This window comes from Loxodonta africana, chromosome 2, assembly GCF_030014295.1.
Source record: "Loxodonta africana isolate mLoxAfr1 chromosome 2, mLoxAfr1.hap2, whole genome shotgun sequence".
NCBI lineage: Eukaryota > Metazoa > Chordata > Mammalia > Proboscidea > Elephantidae > Loxodonta > Loxodonta africana.
The window spans coordinates 16441153-16460355 of NC_087343.1; positions in this window are offsets into that span (position 1 = coordinate 16441153).

Genomic DNA, 19203 nt, shown 5'->3' on the forward strand with positions numbered 1-19203 from the left:
AAAAAAAAAAAAAAAAAAAATGCAAACAACTAGATGACATTTGCCTCTCAGAAAAGGGTGGGTAGAAATTTCTTGAAAACAACAAATTTGAAGTACAGAGATCTCAGCTGAATCTTTGGGGATTTCTACAGCCAGTCGTCAAGGTGGTTAGGCTGGGGAAGCTGTGGTTAACAGCAATGGCTCCAGCTATTTAACCAAGATTGTTCTTTCAGTTACTTGTTCATACTCTCATATCCCTGGCTGCCAACATTTTCTTTTAGGCTGTCTCTGAGGTACCGAGTGGTGTTCCCTTTCTCTTGAGCCCAGCATTATTCAGAATCCACATAGTAACACTCTGCTGTTATTGTTAGCTGCTGTTAAGTTGACCCCCAACTAATGGCAAACCCATGCACAATCGAACAACACGCTGGTCGGTTCTGCAACATGCCTATGATTGGTTTCAGATCAGACAATGTTCCGTGGTGATCCATAATGTTTTCCTTGGGTGATTTTAGGGTGTAGAGCAACAGGCCTTTCTTCCTAATCCATCTCAGTCAGGAAAACCTGTTCAACATCATAGCAACACACAAGTCTCCACTGACAGACGGGTGGTGGCAGTGCATGGGGTGTCTCGGCTGGGAATCTAATCAGGTCTCCCACATAGAAGGTTAGAATCCTTCCACTGAACCACCAGTGCCTTCAACGACACTTACCCTGGCCATCTTCCATCAGAGACATACTGCTTTCAGTGTTCTCCTCTCTGGGGAAAGGCAACTATTGTGAGCCCAGGTCATCCAGATCAAAGTTGACTGTATTTGTAAGGCTGGTTTAAATTATTTTTTCTTTAAACATTTACAAATGTTTTGGTCATGTCTGAAAGTGAGAGGACAATATACTAACAATGTGTCTTGTTTCCAAATAGCTTTCCCATAAATATCTCACATTTAGTCTTCTCAGCAGCTCAGATGCATACATTAATATCTTCCTTTTATGAAGACACTTAGCCTCAGAGATGTTATGATCTGTGCCTGAGGCCACAAAGCTCCTCAGTGAAAGGCTTAGGCTCAAACACAAGTTGGTGCTGTTTAGCTGCTAAAATATGACTTCATATCATCTGTCATTTGAAATTATTTGAAATTGGAAAAGATGGTGATGATGAAGGATGAGATAATATAAGAATGTGCCCCCACTACTCTCCTGATAAAATTTTCACCAAAATAATTTCTCCTGGGTGCACAGCACTCCCGTTAGCTGAATTGAGAAATTGCCTCTTCAGGAACTCAGCTCCCTCCTGACTGAAAATCTGATAAACCTTTCTTTCCTAGGAGAGACATGTCATAATCAATATTTTCCTGCGTTGAACAACCCTACATTTTATCACAAAAGATCTGGCTTCTAACATAATTCCATTTTGTTCACTTTCATTCTCCTCTTATTCAGGTTTTTTAAAAATACATATCAAAAGAAGTTTTCAAAAGACAGAGTATCCTGCTCACATGGAGGGACTGCTCAAAATGTGCTTCAGAGAGAGCTTTATGCTATGAAGCAACTCAAAAGGCTCACCTGTCAGTAGGCGGTTTTTAATTGCAAAAGAATATTGTCTGTGTGTTCCACTGGAGGACGAAAGGCTCACTCTTCATTACAGGTCTACCCCTCTGCTTTCTCCATAACCTTTGCTGGAACTTGCTAGGTAGCAGGGCAGTTGTGGGCTTCAGGCAAAGGGAAGAGAACACATAACATGAATAGGTCAAAGACTACACCGCCTGGCAATGAAATTCCAGAAAGGATCATTTAATTCCGAAGCTGGGAACTTTGAAAAGGTTAATAGCAGTGCAAATCCATGGCCAGGAGACAGATTCATACCTGGGGAGAGTGTACTGTTGTTTTAACTGAGAAGAAACTTCTGTCTCTTGAACCACAGTGTGAAATAAGAAAGAAAATCTCTGGCATGATTCATGAGCCTTCATGTTGATTATAGCCCAAGTCAAATATGTTCTTTGGCTGAATTAGCTCTCAGTGCACAGTTTGATGAGAATTGTATGACTTCTGAAAGAGAAAATTGCATGGGTTTCTCCATCGTTCCTTCCATGGGCTGCCGTGGCATGCTAATAAAACAGAAATGAATTCCTGGAGAAAGAAGTTGTCATGTCTTAGTTACTTCGTGCTGCTGCAACAGAAATACCACAAGTGGGTGGCTTTAAAGATCAGGAATTTATTTACTCACAGTTCTGGAGGCTCAAAGTCCAAACCAGGGTCTTGGCTCTGTCAATTCCTTCTGTTAGCCTCTCTCCTAGTTTCTGGTGTCTACTGGCAATCCTTCAGAGTTCCTTACGGTTCCTTGGAGTTCCTTGGCACCTGCTTCTCCCCATGTGTGTATCGCTGCATCTCTTCCAGTCTTTTTATAACTCAGAACCGATTATGTTTAGGAGCCACCCTACACTGGTATGACCTCATTGACATAACAGAAAAACAACCCTATTTCCAAACAGAATCACATTCACAGGTACGAGGGCCAGGAATTCAACACTTTTTTTTTTTTTTTTTTTTGGAGGCAGGGCACAATTCAATCTATACCGTGTTATAAGAAGCATAACTGTACTGGAAAATTTCCACAAATGGCTTTAAGTTTCCCTTGAAATGGTTTAATGGATGATAGGAAATGCAGCCTTGTCAACTATTTATGAAGGAAAGCTAACCATGAGCCAAGAATGATGACTTGCAAACATATCCCCAAACAGTGAGAAAATCACTGTGATATTTAGAATTTGGCTCTCCTCTCCAAAAAGAACAATGGCATTCAGTTAAACTCAAATTTATAGAAAGCTAAGTTCTTGGAGCTATCAGTTTTGAAGTCAGTTTGTTTGAGAGTGCTATGCAGTGACTCTTTCACATCTCTGTAGCTTCTTATAGATTATGAAGGGCCCTTATGACATCCTCTGATCACCCATCCAACCCAAGTGGTAGAAGAGGGTCAGTGAAATTACCATTCCCATTTTACAGATCAGGAAATTGAGCTCAGGAAGCTAAAACAATTTCCCTAGAGTTCCAGTTGGTAATTAGCACAGCTGGGAATCTGGTTCCTTGTGCAGGCTACATGATGACCCCTTGATGACAATTACACTCAGCAAAAGAACCGTTGTCTAGTGCCTACAACATCTGCTGCTTCAGTTACTGTTTAAAAGGCTGATGATACCCTAGTCCATACCTGTGGACAGACTCACAGACTTGATAGCGTGCTAGATGGCTGCACTTGGGTATTCCACAAGCACTGTGAAGTCAACGTGTTCAAAACTAAACACAACACACAGCTGACTCCTTCTCATAGCACCACCACCTACTTCATTGGTGAAGATAGAAGTGAGTGAGTCACCTGGGGTTACCCCCTCTCACTCCAAATCCTATTAGCCTTTCTCTGTGGTCTCAGCATTTTACAATTTGTAACTAATGCAATTCCGTAGCCATCACTTCCCAGAGTGTGTTTGGACATTATATTCCCTACCAGATTTCAAAGTCCTTGAGGGCAGGGGCTATGTTTCATTCATGTCTGTACTCCATTCTGCACTACATTTTTTTCTCCCCAGAACACAGCAGGTACAGTACCTGCCACTTGGCGGGCATGGGAATGCCACATAAGTCTGCTGAAACTGATCTGAAATAAACATAGATTTTAGATTAAGAGGTCTGTTTATTAGACTGGGTTCTCTAGAGAAACGAAACCAGTAAAGCATACATAGAGATTTATATCAAGGAAATGTCTCACAAGATTCTAGAGGCTTGAATGTCCCAAGTCCATGGATCAAGATAAAGGCTTCTCCTGATTCACATAGCTGCAGGGCCTGGCGAATGCAAGATCGGAAGGTCAGAGAGCAGGGTTTTTGCTCATAGGCTGTGAAGATCAATGAATCCCAAATCAGCAGATAAGCTGTTAGCTCAAGTCCCAAGAACTGGAGGTCAGATGAATAGGAGGCAGCTGCAGGATCCGGAAAGGGCAAAAGCCAGAATGTCTACTTATATTCAGATGCAGGCCACACACCGAAGGAAACTTCCTTTCAACTTATTGGCTACTCACAGCAGATCCCATCATGGTGGTAATCACATATAAACCCTGAGAATCATGGCCCAGCCAAGTTGACACACAATCTTAGCCATCATGAAGTCTTTTTTTAAATATATTTTTATTTCAGGATAATTTTAGATTTACAGAAAAATCATGAAAATTGCACTGACAGTATTCATATACCTCACACCCACTATTACAACTAGTGAATCAACCTTATCACATTATGAACAAAAAGGCAATGCATTATTTAGATTTCCTCAGTTTTTAGCCCATGTCCTTTTCCTGTTCCAGGATACAATACATTTTAGTTGTCACATCTCCTAACGCTCCTCCCGGCTGCGACGGTTTCTCAGGCTTTCCTTTTTTTTTTTATCTTTATGAATGTAACAGGTTTGAGGAGTACTGGACAGGTATTTTATAGAATGTCCCACTATGGGAATCTGTATGACATTTCCCTCATGATTAGGCTGGGGTTGTGGGTTTTGGGAAGAGATCACAGAGGTGAAGTACCATTCTCGTCACATCACATCAAGGCTCGTGCTATCCCATAACTTAGCACTACTGATATTGATCTTGATCACATCTCAGACAGTGTTTGTCAGGTTTCTCCACAATAAAGTTACTCTTTTATCCCAGTTGCCATACTGTATCTTTGGAAGGAGTTCGCTACATATAGCCCACACTTAAGGAGTTCAGAATTAGACTCCCTTCCTTGAGGACAAAAATATCTATATACATTATCTGGAATTCTTCCATACAGGCAATTTGTCTCTTCTTCCCCAAATTATTTATTTATCCAATCATCTACTTATATCAGTATGAACTCATGGATTTTTATTTTATACTTTTGGTTATAATTCAATACTTATTTATTTTGTTGCTTAAATTGTTCCAGCTTTGGCCATTGGGAGCTCTTTCTGTCGGAAGAAGTCTTCTATTCATAAAAATAAAAATATCACTTATAGAAAGAAGGCTGGCTTTTACATATGGAAAAAGTAACATATGTCACATCATTTAGATGCTTAAGACCTGATTTTGATGACTAGTAACATCTGCCTTTCTCTTTCTTTTTCATGTTTTCCTCCTCTTTTTCTTATTTTAAGAGTTGTAAGAATATATAACCCTTACTCATCTTCAAATTGTACCTCACTAATTCCCACATCCAGCTTGGCAAGATAATGAAGGATTTTTATCTCAATTTTACAGATGAAAAGCTAAGACACAGCCGGCTAAATGACTTGCCTCAAGGCTTTGCTGCCACACGAGGGAAATCAAATCTGTAATTCATCATGCCCGGCCCTCCTGTAGAGCGCGGGGTCACCTCGCCTTCCCTCCTTTCCCCAGTTATGCTGGCCCTTGCAATCAATGTGGTGGTTATCATGCCCTTTGCAAAGTCTCCAGCTCTCCAGCAAAGGTTAGCCAGTGTTTCGCAATTCCTCCGGCATATTTTGCCTTCTCCTGAATGTAGATCCCAACAGAGCAGAGAAATTTCAGCTGTTTCTCAGGGCCACCTGGAGTTCTCAATTCCCAGCTCCCTCAAGAAGCTGCACAAAAAAGCTCCAAGTTTTTGTCCTGATTCCCAGAAGACTTTAATGCAACATCCGGTTCCCTGTGAGGTTTAGCCTTCCTTTCAAAACAGACAGAACTAACTTCAGTTGAGAAAAAGCTAAGCCCTATTAGGCCACTGCCCAACACAGACCAGAGGAAATTTAGAGCACCCAACTCTGTGTTACACAGGGATTGAAAGGAGGACAAGTGAGGAAGAATGCACATATGTGGTAAAACAAAAAACACCTGGGTTCTCCTCAGAGCTTTGCCGATAATTAGCCTCCTGAACTCAGACTACTTTCTCAACTCCTCTGGACCTCAGTCTCTCCGTCTGTAATATGGGAAGTTAATCATTATCAGAGCCTTTCGAGCCTTCCAAATTGAAGCCTACACAAGAAGAAATTCAACTTATACATAAATGATTGAAATAAGTCTCACTTAAACAGTACATATTTTTACTATAGGTGACATATTCTCATATTTTCTGTTCTATTCCATATCGTTTTTTTTATATGCAAGTGGTTTGTTGCCACTTGCCATGGAGTTGACTCTGACTTATGGAGACCCCGTGTACAACAGAACAAAACATCACCTCATCCTCCGCTATCTTCACAATCGTTGGTATTCTCAAGGCCATTGTTGGGCCACTGTGTATTTTGAGCACTTTCCAACCTAAGAGACTCATCTTCCAGCACCATTTTGAACAATATTCTGTTGTGATCCATAGGGTTTTCATTGGCAGATTTTTAGAAGTTGATCACCAAGACTTTGTTCCTAGTTTGTCCCAGTCTGGAAGTTCCATTGAAACCTGTCCACCATGAGTGACCCTGCTGATATCTGAAATACTGGTGGCATAACTTCCAGCATCATAGCAACACACAAGCCACCAAAGTATGACAAACTGACAGACAGGTGGTGGTACAGGTGGTTTGTTGTTGTTGTTAGGTGCCCTGAAGTCAGTTCCAACTCACACAACAGAATGGATCAGTGCCCAGTCCTGCACCATCCTCACAATCTTTGTTATATTTGAGCCCATTGTTGCAGGCACTGTGTCAGTCCATCTCATTGAGGATCTTCCTCTTTTTTGCTGACACTTTACTAAACATAGTATCCTTCTTCAGGGACTGGTCCCTTCTGATAACATGTCCAGAGTATGTAACACAAAGTCTCTACATCCTTGCTTCTAAGGAGCATTCTGGCTGTATTTCTTCCAAGACAGATTTGTTTATTCTTCCGGAAGCCCATGGTATATTCAATATTCTTCGCCAACACCAAAATTCAAAGGTGTCAATGCTTCTTTCATCTTCCTTATTCATTGCCCAGTTTTTGCATGCATATGAGGTGACTGAAAATACCATGACTTGGGTCAGGTGTACCTAAGTCCTCAAAGTGACATGTTTGCTTAGTCGATAAGACACAGGTATGACAAACTGGTAGACAGGTGGTGGTGCAGGTGGTTTAGAACCCACTAAAATTGGTTTTCCAAGTTCCTTACGGATCATAGTTTGCAGTACTGAAAATATTGGGCTAGATGGTTTCTGAGATGTTGTACGGCATACAACAAGCTTCTAAATCAAGATTGGAATAGATACTGTCAGAGCCTCCAGGTGTATCCTCTAATCCTATTTACTGCCTACGCATTAACTGTATGACCTCAACATTCTGAGTCTCAATGTTTCCATCACTAAAAAACACCTGTTTTTAGGAATACATTAATAATGTAAGTAGCAGAACCTTAAAGTTCTATGCAAAATATGGTAGAATTATTATTGTAAAAGACTTGGGGTAAAATCTCTTTATCTGGGTCTGAATCATCTTACATGAGGAGGAAAGAAGAACAGTGCAGACTTCCCAGTAGAGGGATAAGGAGGAACCAGGCAAATCCTTGGCATACTTGTGGGCCTAGTTGTGCCAAATGGCTGTATCTTGAGGATGCTTTAATTTACACAGGTGCTTAGGGCTCATCAGGCCCTCTAGTCATCCCTCAACCATGAACATAAACTTGCCATCAGATTTTATTAGTAACATCACATAATTTTTCTTAAAATTGTCACAGTTTATAAAATGGAAAATTCTAGACTAAAATAAACAAGTTTTTGTTGTTAGGTGCCATCAAGTCAGTTCCAACTCATAGTGACCGTATGCACAACAGAATGAAACACTGCCCAGTCCTGCATCGTCCTCATGATTTTTGTTACGCTTGAGCCCATTGTTGCAGCCACTGTGTCAGTCTATCTCATTCACGGTCTCCTTTTTTGCTGACCCTCTACTTTACCAAGCACAATGTATGTCTCCAGAGACTGGTCCCTTTTGATAACATGCCCAAGGTATGTGACATGAAGACTTGCCATCCTTGCTCTTAAGGAGAATTCTGGCTGTACTTCTTCTAAGACAGAAGATAAATAAGTGTCCCTTACAATTTTTTTTTCACTTTACCTGAAAATCCCCTTATTCTTCATTCTGCTCTAGCCCCTTCTTATGTATCCACAACCCTCACTTCCACCTGATGGCCTTTAATGAGGCCCATCAATAACCCATCTCCAGGTTCTTCAGCCAGCCTGAAGAGTTTTTTAGTAAGGGAACAGGCAGCCCCAACCAAGGCAAGCTGGAAAGTTTGTCAACAGGTATGATCTTTAAATAAAGTCTTCCATGAGGAAGGAAACTTGTCCCTATGTTCCTGAAACTTAATGGGCTGCCTCCTTACATAAGTCTGGAAGTGAGGTGGTTGATCCATATCCCTCGCCTGCCTCACATATACCACCTGGTGGTAAGTGATGGCTTGACAGAGGTGGAATTCTTTAGGACTTGAAACTGAAAGAACATGTTCTTACTGAGGACATTAAAATACCCCACCGCTTGCTGTTGAGTTGACTCTGACTCGTGGCGAACCCATGTGTGTCAGAACAGACCTGTACTCCACAGAGTTCTCAACGGCTGATTTTTTCCAAAGTAGATCACCAGGGTTTTCTTCTAAGGGGACTCTAGGAGGACTTGAACCTCCAACTTTTTGGTGAGCAGTAGAGTGTGTTAACCATTTCCATTATACAGGGACTCCTATTGAAAAACAAGAGAAGGAAAAGCAAGAGGGAAAATTGAGGTTCAAAAGCACCAGAAATAAGTCACAGAGAAGAATCCCTACACCTCCATATCAAAAGTGAGCAGAGCTGTCATAGATTGGGATCCCTAGATGCAAAGCCTAAGGCATAAATTCAAATGATCAGCGTTACTGAGGGGTTGCTATTGGGAGAAGTGGAGTAAAAGGATAGAGAAGGTGGGAAATTTCAGCAGGACATGAGCTTCGGACTGACCCCACAGGAAACACCTGGAATACATATCACACCACGAAATCATCCCACCTTGAAGCAACATGGCCTGCCTTTTACCCTCACATTAGTCAATCATTGGCTCAGAGCTGCAGCTCCCTGGCAGAGGTAAATCCTATCATCTGAGGGGATTTGGAGCCATCCGCAGCCATTTACAGCAGTTAGGGGATGGGTTACCCTCCCAGGAAAGAGAATCTGGGCATAGCTCCACAGCTGTTCTTTTGAGGCTGATTCTGATGCTCAGATATGGTCCCAGGAAAAATGACCAAGAAAAAATGAACAAGTGCAACGAATTGACAACCTGCTATAGGGAGTTACATATCATGTGTCAGAAGATAAACTAAGGTTTTGGGTGGAAGGATATCTTATCCCTCTTTGAGAACTTCAATTCTACTAAGTCACTGCCAAGCATACGAAAAGGATCCCTCTTTTCTTCCTTGTTACTTTCCAGTCCTTTTCTTTACCTGGGAAGGTGGCAGCTTTGAGTGAGGAATTGTGGTGGCCGATGGCAACTCACTTCAAAGGCATGAGCAGACACAGCATGAATGCAACATGATCCAGAGCTAACGCCATGGTCAAATAGAGATTCAAAGTCTGGAAAACACACACACACGCACAGTGACAGGCAGTCAGCCTTTCTTCAGCTTGTGCTGGGTTCTCAGTAGCATAATGGTGAGCATCTGTTGAAAGCTACCTCTGGGGAACACCACGTTAGGTGTTGCGTGACTGTCACAGCAACCCATGAGAAAGAACTGTTATTATCCCTCTTTTACAAATGAGGAATCTGAATCTTAAATTTTAAAATTTTAAGCAATTTGACCAATATCTACCAACCAGTGTGAGTGAAAATTATAATCCCAGGCCTGGCAACTTAAAAGCCCAGACAGTAACCTCAATAGTGCAGTATGAGGGTGCAGAGACACGAGTTCACTTCCCATTCTGTTATCGGCTACTATATGAACTTAGAAAATCATTAAATATCTCTGAACTTCCATCTATTTACCTGAAACTAGGTATGTGACACCCGCTGTCTTAGTTATCTAGTGCTGCTATAACAGAAATACTAAAATGAATGGCTTTAACAAACAGAAATTTATTTCCTCACAGTTTAGGAAGCTAGTAGTCCAAATTCAGGGTGCCAGCTCTAGGGGAAAGCTTTCTTTCTCTGTCAGCTCTGGGGGAAGGTCCTTGTCTTCAATCTTCCACTGGTCTACAAGCTTCTCAGCACAGGGACCCCAGGTCCAAAGGATGCACTCCCCTCCTGGTTCTTCATTCGTGGTGGTATGAGGTCCCCCTGACTCTTTGCTCGCTTCTCTCTTTTATATCTCAAGAGAAATTGACTCAAAATACAACCTAATACTGTAGATTGAGCCCTGCCTTATTAACATAACTGTTTCTAATCTAGCCTCACTAACATCATAGAGGTTAGGATTTACAACATATAGGAAAATCACATCAGATGACAAAACGGTGGGCAATCACACAATATTGGGAATCATGGCCTAACCATGTTGGCACACATTTTGGGGGGACACAATTCAATCCATAGCACCAGCCCTGCTACTTCACAAGATCAAGCAGCAGTTGTGGAAAACAGTTTGGCTGTTCCTCAAAAAGTTAAACATAGAGCTATCATATAGCCCAGCAATTTCATTCTTAGGTATACACCCAAAGACTTGAAAGCAGCGATGCAGACAGAAATGTGTACATGATGTACATCACTATTCACAATAGCTAAAAGGTGGAAACATTCCCAATTACCATCGACAGTCGAATGAATAAACAAACCAAAATGTGGTGCCTACACACAATGGAATCCTACTCAGCCCTGAAGAGAAAAGAAATCCCAATGCATGCTAGCTACAACGCGGAGGAACCTTGAAAACATTATGGAAAGTGAAATGGGTCAGTCACAAAAGCACAATGTTACATGATTCCACTTATATAAGATAGGCAAAAGTATAGAGAGCAAAGTTGAGTAGTGGTTACCAGGGGCAGGAGTGAGGGGGAGAGGGGAAGTTATTGTTTAGGGAACACCGAGTTTCTGTTTATGTTGATGGAAAATGTGGCAACAGATATTAACGATGGTTGCACAGCATGATTGATGTAATTGGTGTTACTGAATTGTACACACGAAGGTGCTGAATTGGAAAATGTGGTACTATCTACATTTTTACAATTAAAAAGAAAGATCAAGCAGCAGATACGGAAGTGCTTTGAAAGGTCCAAAGCACAGAACAAGTGCAAAGCGTTTACCCTGATCGTTAAGGGGGTAAGGAATCAAGGGAGACGCCTGCTCAATGGAAAATTTATTAACACTCTAAGAAAAACAGAAAAACAACAGAGTGAAGAGTTTCTTGGAAAGCATTCTCTGACACCATGGCTATCACTGAACTGCAAAGCCTACAAAGCCTACTCCTGCCAAGGGGCCACTCCAACTCCACAGGCTGCAACAGAAGCCGCTTCTAAAGGACTCTTCAGCGTACCATTAACATGAAAGACCTGCCTTTTCAGGACGATCAAGGGCATCGCCTTGTGACGGAAATTCTTTCAAGGATATTTGACATCTGAGACCTGGTCAGTAGTCCCTTTTCAGAAAGGAAGGAGCAACATGGGAAGGTTCTCAAAGACACCAGAGCAGTGAAAGTTCAGGTTAGGCCATAGAGTGAGTTCCATGGAGTTGAGACGGTGGCCCTCCACTATTCAAACTCTGCAGCCTGTTTTTGTGAATTGGCTTAAGTAGCTGAAATAAACAGACTCAACTACTCAGTGGCTGAAATCAACAGAAGGTGTTTCTCATCCATGTGACAGCTCAGTGGTAAACACGGAGTCTAGGTGAGGAAGGGTCTCTGCCCATGGGGATCCAAGCGAGTAGGTCGGCTCTGCCATCCTCAACATATCACTTCTGTCGGGTGGCGTGCTGGTAAAAGTTTAATGCTCCTTGCCATCAGGTCGATTCCAACTCATAGCAATCCCAAAGGACAGAGCAGTGCTGCCCCCTTAAGTTTCCAAGGCTGTGATGTTTACAGAAGCAGACTGCCACATCCTTCTTCAGCAGACCAGCTGGTTGTTTTGAACCGCTTACCTTTGGGTTAGCAGCTGAGTGTTTAACCACTGCACCACCAGGGCTCCTTAATGTTTAACAACTGCCTCGCACAAAGCAACACTAATCGAACATAAGCCCTGATTGTAGCACTTGACAATTTCCATGATGTAAATACTCCCAGACCAAACCAAACCAAACCCATTGCCACTGAGTAGAACTGCCCCATAGGGTTCCCAAGGAGTGCCTGGTGGATTCAAACTGCTGACCTTTTGGTTAGCAGCCGTAGCTCTTAACCACTATGCCACCAGGGTTTCCATACATACTCCCAGCATGGCCAATTCCAAGTGACCAATGAGATGTCACTGAAAGCAAAACAGGGAAAACACCTACAATTGGCTCCCATGCACCTTGTGAGCTGGCTCCAGGCCACTACTGCTTCCATCTCAGTGTGCAAGATAGCTGCTCCAGTGTTTCCCATTCCCCAGGCAACGGGAAGGGAGCAAGCAAGAGTGGACAACCAGTAGGTTCCTTACAAAAACGTGGTCCCCAAGTTGTACACATCACTTGTACTGATGTCCCATTAGCTAAAACATAGTCTCATGGCCATACCAAGCTGCAGAGGACGCAGGGAATGTAGTCTCTAGATGGAGAGAGTGTTGCATATACTCAGTTGAACCTTGAAAAAGTGAAGAGGAGGATACACATTCTATTTCCCTCTTTTGCTTTAGCCCTAAAAACCAGTTGCTGTCGAAAAGGCTCCAACTTACAATGACCCTGTGTGCGTCAGAGCAGAACTGTGTTTCATAGGGTTGTCAATGGCTGCTTTTTTTTGGAAATAGATCTCCAGGAATTTTTTCTGAGGTGCCTGGGTTTGCAGCTACGTGCATTAACTGTATGCCCCACCCAGGTTTAGCCCTATCTCTCCCAGAATGTTAAGTTCCCTCCTTTTCCTACCCCTTGCTTGCAGTTTAATGAAATTCTGTGTGAATATCTTCCAGGTGGTTGAAGAAATCACAACATTTATACTCCTCCAGCTAGGGAGTGAAGAGTTCCAGGGAGAATAGAGTCTTATGGTCAGTATCAGCAAATTTCTCACCCAAAGGAGTGGCTATTTTAACATAGAAAACAGTCCTTAAAGTCATTGAAGTAGAGAAATGTAACAGTGATTATACAGTGACAAATAACTAGACGGAAACTAAAAACAAGTAAAACCAAACAACAAATACTGCTCCTAATCTGAATATGACACTTTAAGGACTAAGGTGGGGCTGACCCAAGCCACAGTGTTTTCAATTGCCTCATACGCACGCAGAAGCAGAACAATGAATAAGGAGGGCCGAAGAAAAATTGATGCCTTTGAATTACGATATTGGCGAAGAATATATACTGTGGACTGGCAGAAAAAAGAACAAATCTGTTTTGGAAGAAATTCAGCCAGAATGCTCCTTAGAAGCAAGGATATCTATACTTTGTCTTATGTACTTTGGACATGTTATCAGGAGGGACCAGTCTCTGGAGAAGGACATCATGCTTGGTAAAGTAGACGGTCAGTGAAAATGAGAAAGGCCATCGATGAGATGGATTGACGTGGCTGCAGCAACGATCTCAAACATTGTGAGAATGGTGCAGGACTGGGCAGTCTCTTGTATATAGTCATTCTGTTGTAAATAGATTTCGCTCTGGATCAGAAATGACTCGAAGGCACCTAACAACAATCTGAATATTAGATAAATTTACAATTTGACTGCTTTTTATGCAGTGGTTTACACTTCTACTTTCGATGTGGTCTCTTTGATACAGGCTGTAGGTGGGTACTTGTGGACAGTTAGGGTCTCACATGTTGCATTTGCATAATCATCCATTTAACATACTTTTTCGAGCACCTATGTTGTGCGTGGGCCACAATGATGACCATAACCCATGACCTCGGGAGTTCACAGTGCCATATGAAAGATCCAGTGTGTAATAACCCAGTTAGTCTAATTTTATCAAGTCAGCTAAAGAAGGTCACTAAAAAAGTAATCAGTTTATGCAATATACATTGCTTTTACAGACAGCTTCTCCCATTGTAGGAAATGGCATTCAGGGTGTGTATTATTTATTGCCACCACCCATTGTCAAGAACTGTATTTTACTTGGATCAAAAATCAAGAAATTAAATGACAGCAGTCAAGAAATTAAAAGACTAATTACATTTGGTAAATCTGTTGCAAAAGATCTCTTTAAAGTGTTAAAAAGCAAAGATATCACTTTGAGGACTAAAGTGCGCCTGATCCAAGTCATAATGTTTTCATTTGCCTCATATGCATGCAAAAGCTGGACAATGAATAAAGAACACCGAAGAAGAATTGACGCTTTTGAAATATATGGCATTGGCAAAGAACACCAAATATGCCACGGACTGCTAGAAGAACAAACAAGTCCATCTTGGAAGAAGTACAGCCAGAGTGCTCCTTGGAAGCGAGGATGGCAAAGCTTTGTCTCACATACTTTGGATATGTTATCAGGAGGGACCAATCCCTGGAGAAGGATATCATGCTTGGTAAGGTAGAGGGTCAATGAAAAAGAGGAAGACCCTTGATGAGATGGATTGACACAGGGGCTGCAACAATGGGCTCAAGCATAGCAATGATTGTGAGGATGGCTTAGGAGTGGGCAGTGTTTCACTCTATTGTACAAAGGGTCACTATGAGTTGAAACTGACTTCATGGAACCTAACAACAACAGTTTGCCCTATCATAGTGGCTTATATGTTGCTGTGGTGCTGGAAGCTATGCCACCAGTATTTCTAATATCAGCAGGGTCATCCAGGGTGGACAGGCTTCAATGTAGCCTTCAGACTAAGACAGACTAGGAAGAAGTGCCTGGGGATTTACTTCTGAAAATTAGCCACTAAGAACCGTATGGATCACAAAAAAAATATTGCCTGATATATGTTGGAAAGCACTACATAATAGCCACACAGTAGATTCAAACATACCAACAATAATGAAAATCCTGGAGGACTGGGTGAGATTACCTCCTCTTATACGTAAGGTCGCCATGAGTTGGAGCTGATCAGTGGCCATGAACAACATCATTAGTTATCTATTTCTGTGTAATAAATTACCACAAACTTAACAGATTATAACAGCACACATTTGTTATGTCACCAATTCTCTGGTTCAGGAGTCTGGGTACCGATTAGCATTATTATCTCCAAGGTTGCATGCAATCATGGTGCTGGCCTGGAGTGCAGTATCATCTGAGGCTAGTTGGAGAAGCATCTACTTCCAAGCTGACATGGTTGGGAGCATGCAGTTCCTCGCAAGCCACTAGATTTACAGTAAGTAAAGTTTAATTGTAAGAGGGACCTGCAAATTACAGTCACTCTAAAAATATAATGTATTGCTTATTTCATCCTGAAAAACCTTTCATATTTTTCATGTAAAGAAAACATAGAAGACGGTGTATCAGAAGAAATTCTAATTCATCAAACATCCACAAATCCATATCTACAATTTTCTGGTGGCAAATCTCTTTAAACTTCTACCCAATTCTTTTGAAACTAAAGTGTTCGCTTCCTCCCAGAGCATGGTGGTACAATTGGTAGAGTACAGGTTTAAATCCCCCAAAGGAAAGACTTAATTTAATGTCTTTCCAAACTCTTCCTACAATCACTGATACAAGGAAAGATAATTGTGTCATTTTCCATTCTCATTACGTTCCAAGATTGTTCTGAAAACGGATTCATTTGATGCCTTTCGGAGCTCCCCTCAAAAATACAATTGAAAGAGAGAGAGTGCATCAGAGAATATGGGACCTCTGTTGTTGTCCTTCATCCTTCATGATGAGACAAAATTAAAAATAGAAAGAAACTCCAAATGAGATTTATTCTTGTTACCTTATGATTCTCCGGGGACTGCTTGCTGGTTCTAAAAGCCACCTTTCTTTATTGAAATATATTTCTGTACATGTTTAAGATTTAAAAAGTAGCCAGGATCTCAGGATTTTTCCTAAAAGGCAGCTAGCTCATTGACACACTTTAGGCCATCTTTGTAAATTTAGGGAAAACTTGGGGGCCATCTTCACTTCAGAAGTTCACAGAATCTCAGGTCTGATAATTCAATGTTCAGCAAAAAGTCTTCCATTCAGGATAAAGTGAGGCACAAAGATTGAGACAACTCCAGTTTGAAACATCTGATCTTTTAAAGGCACTTCTCAAACTAAATGCGTACACAAATCATCTGGTGAAAATGCAGATGCTGATAGAAAATGTCTAGGATAAGCCTTGAGATCCTGAATTTCTCATAAGCTCCCAAGTTATGCTAACGTTGCTGATCAGGTCTGGGATTAGGGTGAGGCAAGTGAGACACTTGCCTCAGGTGCAAAATTTAAAGAGATACAAAAAAAAAAAAACACAGCAATCAAAATAAATAATATTTAAGAGCAAAAATTTTAAAAAATCAAACTGATTAAAAAATATCAAAAACGGGCCCAGGACAGGAACCATACGCCAAGACAACTCACCAGACATGGAAGGGACTGGACGGTGGGTAGGAGAGAGATGCTGATGAAGAGTGAGCTATTTGTATCAGGTGGACACTTGAGACTGTGTTGGCATCTCCTGTCTGGAGGGGGGATGGGAGGGTAAAGAGGGTTGGAAGCTGGCAAAATTGTCACAAAAGGAGAGACTTGAAGGGCTGACTCATTAGGGGGAGAGAAAGTGGGAGTATGGAGTAAGGTGTATATAAACTTATATGTGACAGACTGACTTGATTTGTAAACGTTCACTTGAAGCTCAATAAAAATTAAAAAAATATATATCAAAAACTATAATAAAGACAGGCTGTTATTTGTTGGTCTTATGACCATTCTCTAGTGTGTAACAGGAACAGTCATTGCCAATCAGCCCACGGCTCCAATCTCCACTACCACACAGACCTCACCAATACAGGTTTATGAGTTGACCATGGTGTACCAACAGATTGGGCATTATGAGGTTTTCTGCATAGTTATTCTCTTTGGCTTGGGTTTTTTTAATTCTTATTATAGAGCCTTTATTAACTTTTTTTACTTGATTTAAAATGTGAGAAGGTGTTTGGTAAATGTATAAAAACCAAGCCATGGTCTTTTCAATCACCTCATATGCGTGCAAGAGCTGGGCGATGAAAAAGGAAAACCAAAGAATTGATGAATTTGAATTACGGTGTTGGCGAAGAATGTTGAATATACTGTGGACTTCCAGAAAAATGAAAAATCTGTCTTGGAAGAATATAGCCAGAATGCTCCTTAGAAGCATTATGGAGACACTTCATCTCACTTACTTTGGACATGTTATCAAGAGGGATCAGTCCCTGGAGAAGGATATCATGCTTGGTAAAGTAGAGAGTCAGTGAAAAAGAGGAAGACCCTCAACACAGTGGCTGCAACAATGAGCTCAAACATACCTGCTATTGTGAGGATGGCACAGAACCATGCAATATTCATTCTCTTGTATATATGGTCCTATGAGTCAGAACCAACTGGATGGCACCTAACAACAACATAAAAAATAAGCTAGTTGCCATTAAATCAATTCTGACCCACAGTGACCCGTGTGTGGCAGAGTAGAACTGCACTCCATAGAGTTTTCAAGGCTGTGACCTTTCAGAAGCAGAACATGAGATGTCTTCCAAGGCTCCCCTGGATGGGTTCAAACAGCCATCCCAGGGACTCCATAGATAAGTGGATAGAAACCCGCTGTCGTCAAGTCGATTCCGACTCATAGTGACCCTATAGGACAGAGAAGAACTGCCCCATAGGGTTTCCAAGGAGGAGCTGGTAGATTTGAACTTCTGACCTTTTGGTTAACAGCCAAAGGCTTAACCACTGTACCACCAGGGCCCCTAAGTGGATAAAGGGATACATTTTTTTCTTTGGCCTCAGGCTCCAAGATGGCTCAGCAGGGCACTGCTGCTGGTCTTTAGACAACACTTGGCTATTGAGGCTATTCGAGCACAAAGCTTTACTTACAGCTCTGTAGAAGGCTTGGCTACTCAACATGTGGTCTTCTGACCAGTAGCATCAGCATATCTGGGAGCTCTGTAGAAATGTAGCATCCTTGGCCTCATCCTAAACCCATTAAACCTATTGCCATCAAGTCGATTCCGACTCATGAGGACCCTATAGGACAGAGTAGAACTGCCCCATAGAGTTTCCAAGAAGCACCTGGTGGATTCCAACTGCCGACCTTTTGGTCAGCAGCCGTAGCTCTTAACCACTACACCACCAAGGTTTCCGGCCTCACCCTAGACCTTCTCAATCAGAATCTGCCTTTTAGCCTGATCCTCAGATGATCTGAGTGGCAGGACTGTAGAAATTTCTTATCTGTTTTATCAACAGGATCATCAGCTCTTCCTTCTTAACCCTACTTGTGCCTTCTCAGTAATCTGTGCCTCTGTGTTGGAATGGTTTCTGTGTGCATTAGGGAAAGAAGAAAGCAAACGTTTATTTCCTGCAGCATCCTTATATGTTTTATGTCCCTTATTGTATTTTGGAGCTAACGATGATAAATGGCCTCTAAAAAGAACCTTACTCTCATGTGGAGGGAAGAGAAGGGATAAAAAATAAACAGGCTTTATGGCCACAAGAATGTGTGGTGTCTGCCCGGCACCAGCTATTCTCATGTAGAGAGATGGGTAATTTTTCAGGAAGAATGTCAGGATTGACTGCATTACCATTGAAACATAGGTCCTTTTGGGTTGTAAATTTCTGCAATCTTGTGAGATGAGGCTGTTTGAAAGGGAAGAGCAGAAGGGAAAGAGAAATAATGCTGGCCTCAGAAGCAGAAAGGAGAGTCTTCTCTGAAACCAAAACCAGGGCAATATCATGGGCAATATTACCACTGTCTCTGCTGGGCTCCCGAGTGAAACGCATACACGCTTTAGGCAGAAATCCATTAACCTACCACGCCCTACAGGGAAACAAGTCTTATTAGAAGGTGTAGAGTTTAAAATAAAAAAAAAAAACATTTGCTCAGTGTCCCCTAAGCAATGAGCAAAAGCTCCTATTAAAGGTGATGGCAACATTTGGAAACAGATAATGGTGAGGGATGAACAATATAATTAATGTCACTGGATTGTACAACTAAGGAATATTGAAATAGCAAATTTTTTTTTTACATATATATTTTAATTTTTTTTTAAATGCACTTGCTGAAACCAGAAGAACTAGATGGTGCCCAGCTACAACCGATAACTGCCCTGACGGGGAACAAAACAAAGAAC